Genomic DNA, 7,757 nt, shown 5'->3' on the forward strand with positions numbered 1-7,757 from the left:
AGTAGAGACAGGGTTTTGCCACATTGGCCAGGCTGGTCTCAAACTCCTGACCTCAAATGATCCACCTGCCTTGGCCTCCCAAAGTGCTGGGATTACAGGTGTTAGCCACTGTGCCTGGTCCTGCTCTTTATCCGAATAAAAAGATTCATGGCCTCCTTCACACTCTTCCACATCCAAAGCACCCCCCACACACTCACAGATGAACTCCCGTACACACGCACACACACGGTGTTGTCTACTCAGTGTGTTCTCCCAAAAAGAGAGGTGTTCAAACTCCGTGTGCCTCATTTTGCTGTGACAACTTTCTTTTACTTTTTATTTTTTTATTTGGATGCAGGGTCTCATTCTGTGGTCCAGGCTGGAATTCAGTGGAGTGATCTCAGATCACTGCAACCTCGAACCCCTGGGCTCAACTAATCTTCCCACCTGGGCCTCCCAAGTAGCTGGAACTACAGGCACATGCCCACGTGCCTGGCTAATTTTTAAAATTTTTAGTAAAGATGAGGTCTTGCCATGTTGCCCAGGCTGGTCTCAAACTCCTAGGCTCAAACGATCACCCCACCTCAGCCTCCCAAAGTGCTGGGATTACAGGCATGAGCAACCATGCCCGCCCTGTAGTGACAATTTTCTAAACTCAATGCTCAGTCCTCCACAGCCCTCCAGTTCTTGCTGAACTTTTTTTTTTTAAATAGAGACAGGATCTCCCTGTGTTGCCCAGGTTGAAGTACAGTGGCCATTCACAAGCACAATCACCATGCTCTACAGCCTCGAACTACTGGCCTCAAGTGATCCTCCTGCCTCAGCCTCCCGAACAACTGGGATTACAGGTGTGCGCCACCATGCCTGGCTACACTGGACTTTTTAAGTTAGGTACTCACAGGGACATTAGCAATGAATCAACTTCACAAAGCTTCCTCATGGGTAGAGTTCCTCTGCATTTTACAGTTAGGACCCAGGTCAACTTCTGCAACTTCATGCTAAAAATTTATCAATGTCAATTTTTTTAATGTGCAAAAATATGTTAACAGCATTAAACAAGAAGATAGGACAGCACCTACGCATCCCTTTTCCCCATACGCACTGATTTTAATGAAATTACTGCTGTTTATGAAATACACATGACTGGTAAATGTTTTTTTTTTTTTGAGACAGCGTCTTGCTCTGTTGCCCAGGCTGGAGTGCAGTGGCACCATCTCAGTTTACTGTAACCTCCATCTCCCGGGTTCAAGTCATCCTCCCCTCTCAGCCTCCCGAGTAGCTGAGATTACAGGCATGCAGCACCACACCCGGCTAATGTTTGGTAGAGACGGGGTTTCTCCACGTTGGCCAGGCTGATCTCGAACTTCTGACCTCAGGTGATCCACCCACCTTGGCCTCCCAAAGTGCTGGGATTACAGGTGTGAGCCACTGCACCCGGCCACTGGTAAAGATTTTAAATATTGCAGTTGAGCCTTCTGTGAATGTTTTTGTTTTGTTTTGTTTTCTTTTCTTTTCTTTTTTTTTTTTTTTTTTTTTTGAGACAGAGTCTCTCTCTGTTGCCCAGGCTGAAGTGCAATGGCATGATCTCAGCTCACTGCAACCTCCGCCTCCCGGGTTCAAGTGATTCTCCTGCCTCAGCTTCCTGAGTAGCTGGGATTACAGGCGCCTGCCACCATGCCCGGCTAATTTTTGTAGTTTTAGTAGAGATGGGGTTTCACCATGCTGGCCAGGCTGGTCTCGAACTCCCGACCTCAGGCAATCCACCCACCTTGGCCTCTCAAAGTGTTGGGATGACAGGAGTGAGCCACTGTGCCCGGCCGCCTTCTGTGAATATTTTATTAAGTTCCCATATATCCCAGTTCACTAGCGGAAATAAGCAGCAGGGAGACTGGCACATTATATCTCCCATTATTAGATTAATACTTTAAAAAAATCTTAGGACTTTCATTAATTTTTTTTTCTGCCCAAAACATTCATTTTCACTGAAAGGCTTTGGTCTCAATCTATTCTGAAAAACTGGGGTTTCTTTGTATGTGAACTGATTCAGGAGTTCGCATTCTTCCAGGGTGACATAAATCCTGCACCCTTGGGGAAGGGCAATAATATAGATTGCATTCTTGCCTTCGGTAGGTGGACACATTATCCTGGGACCCCAGGGAGCACTTTCTAGACTTTTCTCCCAGTTATATCCACGAGGGACAGGCTCATGACTGCAAGGACTTCAGCTCCCTGCCAAGCCAAAGACACAAGAGCAGGGGCCCCCTAAAGCCTAAAGGGAAACCAGAAGGTTTCCCTTTATGACGCTCATTCACTCAAAAAGCACCGCATGTCCCATAAACCTGACCTCAACTCCTCTCAGGGAGAAAAAACTGGGTTGAACTAGTGCACATTTATTTTTTTCTATAGGAAACTTTATAGCTTTTTTTTTTTTTTTTTTTTTTTTTGAGACGGGGTCTCGCTCTGCGGTCCAGGCTGGAGCGCAGTGGCCCAATCTCAGCTCACTGCAGCCTCTGCCTCCCAGGTTCAAGCCATTCTCCCACCTCAGCTGGGAGTAGCTGGGATTACAGGTGCGTGCCACCATGCCCGGCTAATTTTTTTGTATTTTCAGTAGACAGGGTTTCGCCATGTTGGCCAGGCTGGTCTTGAACTCCTAACCTCAAGCGATCCACCCGCCTCAGCCTCCCAAAGTGCTTGTATAGGAAACTTTGTAAAATGCTGCATACACCAGCCTCTACCTGAGCATTAGCAGTTTGGAGAGAGGGAGGAACACAGAGCTACGTCATCTCTCCAGAGGGGCCAAGTCCCACCCCTGCTCGTTGCTTTGTGACTTTGTGCAAGTGTCTGGGTTCACAATGGTGAGTGGGGGAACTGAATTAGAAGGGCTCTAGCCCTTTTCCCTCTGAAATCTTACCATTCTGTGAACCCTCCTGCTGGGCTTGGGGATCTTTATTTTTGAAGAAGTAGTGACTGTAACGCCCGGTGCGGTGGCTCACGCCTGTAATCCCAGCACTTTGGGAGGCCGAGGTGGGCGGATCACGTGAGGTCAGGAGTTCGAGATCAGCCTGGCCAACATGGTGAAACCCCGTCTCTCCTACAAACCCGAAAATTAGCCAGGCATGGTGGCAGGCACCTGTAACCCCAGCTACTCAGGAGGCTGAGGCAGAAGAATCACTTGAACCCGGTTGTAGTGAGCCGAGATCGTGCCACTGCATTCTTGCCTGGGCAACAGAGCAAGACTCCTTCTCAAAAGAAAAAAAAAAGAGAAAGAAAAAAAGAAGAAAAAGAAGTAGTAATTGTACTAATTAGCTGGAGGGCATGGGGAATCTGAACTGTCAAAGGGGAGAAGTCAGGAAAACTGAATGTTAGACACAGCCCACCTTGTCTCCTAGAGGAGCTTGGCGAAAAGCTTGGGAAGCAGACACTAGATAGTGGCCCTTCACTAAAAACCACATCTCCGGCCAGGAGTGGTGGCTCACACCTGTAATCCCAGCACTTTGGGAGGCCGAGGCAGGCAAATCACCTGGGGTTGGGAGTTCGAGACCAGCCTGACCAACATGGGGAAACCCCGTCTCTACTAAAAATACAATAATAATAATAATAATAATAAAATAATAATAATTAAAAAACCATGTCTCCTTAGTCACTTCCTGGGTGCTGGCAAACTGGATATGGGTACATTACAGATTTACCTCATTCCATCCTCACAACAGCCCTTTGGAGTAGGTATGAGTGGTGTTATTGGCCGGGTGCAGGTCTGTCCTGGCCGCGTGCAGTAAATCAGTCACTGTGACTATGACGTGGGTTTTGCAAAAGAGAAAGGATTTATTTGCAAGGCCACCAAGCAAGGTGGTAGAACAGCTCTCACATCCTGCTTCCTGAAGATAAGGCTTAGGGATATTTATGAGTTAGGGAAACACGGTGGTGTAAGGCATGGGGAAAGGTGATTGGCAGTAGGGAAAAATTAATTGATAGGTTTGTTCCACACAAGCGTAGTAGTCAGGGTTTGTGGCATTTCACAGGACATGTGTACAGAAAGTGGTGGCATTAGCATGATCTGAGGGTGGGATCTTTGGCCCTCTGACATCAAAAGTCCACTTCTTGGGCATTTGGGCAGGCCCATTGAAGAATTGGTGGTCCCAACCTGATTGAACTGGATGGGAGCTGGCCTAAGTTCCTGAAAAACAACGGAAGCAAACATTACCATAGTGACCTGTGAATGTGATCTCTAAAGAAGCTAGTGAAGGGTACATTTCAGCATTTAACGCCACGGTATTCAGCTACCACAGCCTTCAGCTATGACTGTCTTCAGCTTCATAGGCAAAGAAGAAAAAGGACAGGCATGGTGGCTCATGCCTGTAATCCCAGTTTTTTGGGAGGCCAAGGTGGGAGGATCGCTTGAGCCCAGTTTAAGACCAGCCTGGGTAACATAGTGAGACCTTGTCTCTATTATAATAAAAAAAATTGACACAGCAGGCAAGGAAGGAAGGAGGAAGGGAAGGGAGGGAGGGAAGGGGGAAGGAAGGAAGGAAGGAAAGAAGGAAGGAGAAGGAAGGGAGGAAGGAAGGAGAAAGAGAGAAAGCAAGAGAAAGAAGATAAAGAAAAAAGGAGAAAAAAGAAAAATTAACAAAACAAGCAAGTGACCAAAGCAAGCGGGGCAGCCAGACCTGATCAAATTAACCCCTCAGTTTTGGTGACAGTGACTATTCATTGCTTCCCTGTCTCCAGCCTTCCCTTCCTTCTTAGTAACAGAATCCTAGAAATGTGTCTAGCTGGAAAACTATTGTATTAGTTAGCTATTGCTGTGTAACAAATGAGCACAACACTTAGCTCCTGAAATCGAAACAAAAAAGTTTGGCATCTCATGTTTTCAGTGAGTCCTCTGGCTCAGGTCTCTTGTGAGATCGCACTGAGATTTCTGCAAGGGCTGCCGTCATCTGAAGGTTAATCTGGGGAAGGATCTTCTTCCCAAGCTCACTCATGATAAGACTGTTGCACTAAGGGCCTCAGGTCCTTGCTAGCTGTTGACCAGAGGCATCAGTTTCTCTTTTTTTTCTTTTTCTTTTTTTTTTTTTGAGACAGATTCCTTCTCTGTCACACCACGACACTGGCTAATTTTTGTATTTTTAGTAGAGACGGGGTTTCATCATGTTGGCCAGGCTGGTCTCAAACTCCTAACCTCAAGTGATCCACCCACCTCAGCCTCCCAAAGTGCTGGGATTACAGGCGTGAGTCACTTTGCCTGGCAGAGGCATCAGTTTCTTGCCATGTGGGCCTTTCCAGAGAGCACCTCCCTACCTGGTGACTGGTTTTCCTCAGAGCAAGACAGGATGCCCAAGACAGAACTGCCATCTCTTTGAAACCTAATCTCAGAAGGGACATCCCATCACTTTTACCATAGATGTTGATATGGTTTAGCTGTGTCCCCACCCAAATCTCAACTTGAATGATATCTCTCAGAATTCCCCCATGTTGTGGGAGGGACCTGGGGAGAGGTAACTGAATCATGGGGGCCGGTCTTTCCCGTGTTATTCTTGTGATAGTGAATAAGTCTCATGAGATCTGATGGGTTTATCAGGGGTTTCCGCTTTTGCGTCTTCCTCATTTTTCTCTTGGGGCCACCATGAAAGAAGCGCCTTTTGCCTCCTGCTGTGATTCTGAGGCCTCTCCAGCCATATGGAACTGTAAGTCCAATAAAATCCCTTTTTCTTCCCAGTCTCGGGTATGTCTTTATCAGCCGCATGAAAATAGACTAACGCAGATGTTATTGCAGCTAGACATGATTATGTGACTAAATTCTATTCTTCTAGCCATAGTCTATTGGTTAGAAGAAAGTTACTGGGTCCAGCCACACTCAAAGCAAGTGGGAATACAAATACAAATACAAATTTCCCCTCTTCCTCACAAGGGGGAAAATGCTGGAATAAAGGGATTAATGGGGACTTTTGGGGAGTGGAGAAGGGGCTTTTTTTTCCCTTGAGACAGAATCTCACTCTGTCACCCAGGCTAGCATGCAGTGGCGTGATCATAGCTTACTGTAGCCTTGAACTCCTGGACTCAAGTGATCCTCCCACCTCAGCCTCCCAAGTATCTGGGACTACAGGTATGCACCACCATGCTCAGCTAATTTTGAAATTTTTTGTAGTGACAGGGTCTCACTATGTTGCCCAGGCTTGTCTGGAACTCCTGGGCTCAAGTAATCCTCCTGCCTTGGCCTCCCAAAGTGTGAGCCACTGCACCCAGTGATATTGGAGGCATTTTTGAGGCTACCTACCACAGCTACCTTTCCCAGATGTTCTTGCAGATAGGCATGGCCAAATTTTTTTTTATTATTTTTTTAGAGACAGGGTCTCACTCTGTCACTGAGGCTGGAGTGTAGTGGTGCAATCACAGCTCACTGCAGCCTCAACCTTCTGGGCTCAAGTGTTCCTTCCACCTCAGCCTCCCAAGTAGCTGGAATTACAGGCCTGTGCCACCACGCCCGGATAATTTTTATTTTTTTGTAGATAGTATGCCACTATGTTACCCAGGCTGGTCTTGAACTTGTGGCCTCAAGTGATCTGCCCACCCCATTTCAGCTACTGTATTCAGACCTCTGTTACTCTCAGTTGAACCTAATTGTAAATATTGCAGTATTACTGTCCCCCCTCCATTGTACAGAAGAAAGTCAAAGTTCCAGCCAGGTGCGGTGGCTTGTGCCTGTAATCCTAGCACTTTGAGAGGCTGAGGCGGGTGGATCATTTGAGATCAGGAGTTCGAGACCAGCCTGACCAACATGGCAAAACCCTGTTTCTACTAAAAATACAAAAATTAGCTGGGCATGGTGGTACACGCCTGTAGTCCCAGCTCCTCTAGAGGCTGAGGCACGAGAACTGCTTGAATCTAGGAGGCAGAGGTTGCAATGAGCTGAGATTGCACCATTGCACTCCAGACTGGGCGACAGAGCAAGACTCCATCTCAAAAAAAAAAAAAAAAAAAAGGAAAAGAAAAGAAAGAAAAGAAAACCGAGGTTCCTAGGTACATAAGACTTACCCAAGGTCAGAAGCAAGTAAGTGGTTGAGGCTGAGCTTGACTTCCAATTTGTTTCACTACAAACCACGTCTTTCCTGCAATGCTTCTATTTTTTTTTTCTTTTTTGAGACGGCCTCTTCCAATGCTTCTAGAGAGAGATCCATGGGGGTGGTGGTGTCAACCAGAGCTCCTGCCTTATCTTTTAGACAATTTTCACTATGTGAAGTCAAACGGGAGACAGGAGTGCTATGTGACAACAGCCTGGCAAAGCAGTCCCTTTGCTAAGCCAGGGAGGTTTTATGACTGGTTTTATTTATCAGGCTGCCTGCCTGTCCTGTGGGGACACTCAGCAAGGGAACATTGTGGACTGGGAAATTGTTGGTTTGGGAAATGTTCCCAATTTCAGCATAAGCGATAGGGAAGGCTGGACCTAAAGGGCAAAAAGTCGGAATAACAGCATGTCTGGGAAGGATCTGGGCTGTGTCTGAAGTGGGGCAGTGCTGTTGTAGACTGAAGACTTGGCAGGGCAAGGCCAGTAGCAATGCCCTTCTAGAGGAGGGACAGGGAGATTGAAAAGCCCCAACTCATGAGGCCATCTCCTTCTGGAGAAGATCTTAATCAGATCCCCACGGGAGGATGATGGAAGTTTCTTGTTGAGATGGGTCATCCCCTAACCACGGAACTCCAATTCAGTCCCTGGGACCTAACAGACAAGCTCACCTTCCACTGGGGGTGAAGCGATGCTTGTCACCTCAACTTCTCTGCAGCTT

The 7,757-nt window shown here is 47.1% G+C and overlaps 1 long non-coding RNA gene across 1 annotated transcript; it reads right to left on the minus strand.

Annotated features, from left to right (window-relative positions):
- Positions 1–3,777: 3,777 nt before the first annotated feature.
- Positions 3,778–7,344, minus strand: LOC107968504 (uncharacterized). Its single transcript, XR_001709683.3, has 2 exons — positions 7,009–7,344; positions 3,778–4,153 (listed from the first exon to the last, which is right to left on the minus strand). It is a non-coding gene; the product is annotated as an uncharacterized LOC107968504 (long non-coding RNA).
- Between the last annotated feature and the right edge of the window lie 413 nt (positions 7,345–7,757).

This window comes from Pan troglodytes, chromosome 16, assembly GCF_028858775.2.
Source record: "Pan troglodytes isolate AG18354 chromosome 16, NHGRI_mPanTro3-v2.0_pri, whole genome shotgun sequence".
NCBI lineage: Eukaryota > Metazoa > Chordata > Mammalia > Primates > Hominidae > Pan > Pan troglodytes.